Source organism: Cervus elaphus, chromosome 32 (assembly GCF_910594005.1).
Source record: "Cervus elaphus chromosome 32, mCerEla1.1, whole genome shotgun sequence".
Classification (NCBI taxonomy): domain Eukaryota; kingdom Metazoa; phylum Chordata; class Mammalia; order Artiodactyla; family Cervidae; genus Cervus; species Cervus elaphus.
The window spans coordinates 16,239,473-16,242,335 of record NC_057846.1 but is presented as its reverse complement, the minus strand read 5'-3'; the positions used below and the strand labels follow the sequence as shown (position 1 = coordinate 16,242,335).

The 2,863-nt window shown below is 35.1% G+C and overlaps 1 non-coding gene across 1 annotated transcript; it reads left to right on the top strand.

Annotated features, from left to right (window-relative positions):
- Positions 1-222: 222 nt before the first annotated feature.
- On the top strand, positions 223-325 carry LOC122688154. Its single transcript, XR_006339372.1, has one exon. It is a non-coding gene; the product is annotated as a U6 spliceosomal RNA (small nuclear RNA).
- The last annotated feature ends 2,538 nt before the right edge of the window (positions 326-2,863 follow it).

Here is a 2,863-nt window from a genome sequence, read left to right as displayed (position 1 = left end):
CTTCAAAGCAAAGAAAGAATAAAAAGCAATCCAGAACAGCTTCCTGGAAGGCTTACCATTTGAACCTGGTATTGTAGAATAAGCAAGACATTGTTAGAAACAGGTGATGGAGTCACCCCATAGGAGGGAAAAAAACATGAGGGACAAGCAGCTGGAAGGATGTAAGCCAGGTCCAGGGAAATCTGATGGGAACCTTGTGTGTCTTTAAGAAAGACCCAGGAGGTGCTCACTTTGGCAGCACATATTCTAAGATTGGAACGATACAGAGATTACCATGGCCCCTGTACTAGGATGAAATGCAAATTCGTAAGCATTCCATATTTTTAGAACTAGGAATAAAACCACCATATGACCCGGCAATCCCACCCCTAGGCATATACCCTGAGGAAACCAAAACTGAAAAAGACACATGTAACCCATTGTTCACTGCAGCACTATTTACAATAGCTAGAACATGGAAGCAACCTGGATGTCCATTGACAATGAATGGATAAAGAAGTTGTGGTACATATACACAATGGAATATTATTCAGCCATAAAAAGGAACACATTTGAGTCAGTTCTGATGAGGGGGATGAACCTAGAGCCTATTATACAGAGTGAAGTGAACCAGAAAGAGAAAGATAAATATCATATTCTAATGTATATATATGGAATCTAGAAGAATGGTACTGAAGAACTTATTTACAGGGCAGCAATGGAGAAACAGACATAGAGAATAGAGTTATGGACATGGGGAGAGGGGAGGAGAGGGTGAGATGTATGGAAAGAGTAATGTGGAAACTTGCATTACCATGTGTAAAATAGATAGCCAACGGGAATTTGCTGTGAGGCTCAGGGAACTCAAACCTAGAGGGGTGGGGTGGGGAGGGAGATGAGAGGGAGGTTCAAAAGGGAGGGGATATGTATACCTGTGGCTGATTCATGCTGAGGTTTGACAGAAAACAACAGAATTCTGTAAAGCAATTATCCTTCAATAAAAAAATAAATCAAAAAAAGAAAAAAGAAAGAAAGACCCAGGAGATAAAATTAGGTAAAACCAGAACAGTTGCCCCATCTTGAACACAGATGTATGTTCACATACACGCACATGCACCTGTTTATTAAAGCAAGGCTGTAAGGTAAAACTTCAGCAAGTCATTTCTGAGTAAAATACAAATGCTGTGAAAGTGAATTATATGATCTTGTATTAGTGTATCCTGGTGGAAGACAAAACCCAACATGCAGCCTGCACGTTATTTCTTCTATCCCAGCTTTATTCTAAGCAGCACTGCGTCCTGCGGGTCCCTGCTCTCAGGATAACAGCACCATCTAGTGTGTTCTCATCTTAAGTCCAGGACTTATCTGCTAATGTTACTTGCATAATCACAAAGATACCAAAACAAGCAAATAAACAAAACCTGCCATCCATTTTCTTACTTTAAAACTTGCAATTTGGTAGATGAAAATTTGCTGGGATTTAAAGCATTCTAAAGAATGCACACATACACTGCACTTTCTATTTTAACATGGGAAATTTAAATCAGCAGAATACAAAAGTATAACTGTTTGCACATTACATTTTGTCAAGGATAAAACTATTACCATTTCTTAGTTTCAGAACTGGACTTACTCCAGCAGGGACAATGTGGATCCCATCGTTTCTTTATCTCTGATGCCCTATAACTGCAAATAAAAACAACATACATCTGAAATGAAGATGTTTCCTATATAAACACACACACATATTAGTGGAACAGGAAACTGTGCTATAAACAGCAATGGAATTCACAAGAATCTATGCTGAACAATCATGGTAGAGCATAAATTTATCAATGCCAATCAAATAGAAGCATAAAAAAATAAAGTTAGTAATTTCATGATGAATATGTTTATCATATTTTCATTATTACCCTTTTGATGTCATTAAAGGGAACTCATGGTGAAAATGTTAACATTTAGGATATGTATCCTATAAAAGTAATTGGCATAAAAGACTTTTCATCTATTTTTAATTCCTCTTGACTGTGAACTCATTGGAAAAATGTTCTACTTATGAAAGGAGGAGAAAGATTTGAAAATATTTCCTTGAACACAAAGTGTATAAATGATACATATTTCAGAAATTGAGAATCACAACTGAATAGTTGAAAGGCATTATAGAGCAGTAGGACCAATGATTAAAAGTTTTATAAATATCTATATTTTATAATTTATATATATCTTATATAGTTATCTATGTATATGTTTATAGATATATCTAAATCTTATATATCTATATACTATAGAGATGCACATTTTATAGATATAGATATATCTATAATATTTTTAATCATTGGTCTAATTACTTTATAATTTTCAGCTATTGAATTGAGACTTTCATTTTATTTACATACAATTTTATATTTTATACCTAATTTTATATACAAGTTTATATTTATACAAGTCTTTCACTTGCCTTTTTATGAAACACACTTAAGTTCCTACTTGTATGCATGGTTATACAATATTTATTTATTTATGCAATCCCAGTGGCCTTTAATTTTCTGTCTAGGGTGTCAATGTTATCTGCAGTCAAGCAAAGATGTCTAGGTTAGGACTGGGTGAAAATATGCAGCACATTGGTCCACAGGGGCCTAGGACTCCACAAATGCCCCATTCCCAGTCCACGTGATCTGTCTTGAAAATCAATTGAAAAAAAAAAAGAAAATCAGTTGGATTCTGGTGGGTACACCATTTTAGTTTCTCCAAAAGACCTTAAAAGTATAGTCCTTGTTTGCAAGATTCCACAAGGTTTGATGTGGAGTTTGTTCATAAGAGCACTGACTTCAGACAGATCTTCAGAAAAGAGTTGCTTGTTGTAGGCAATTATTTTTATTTTTAA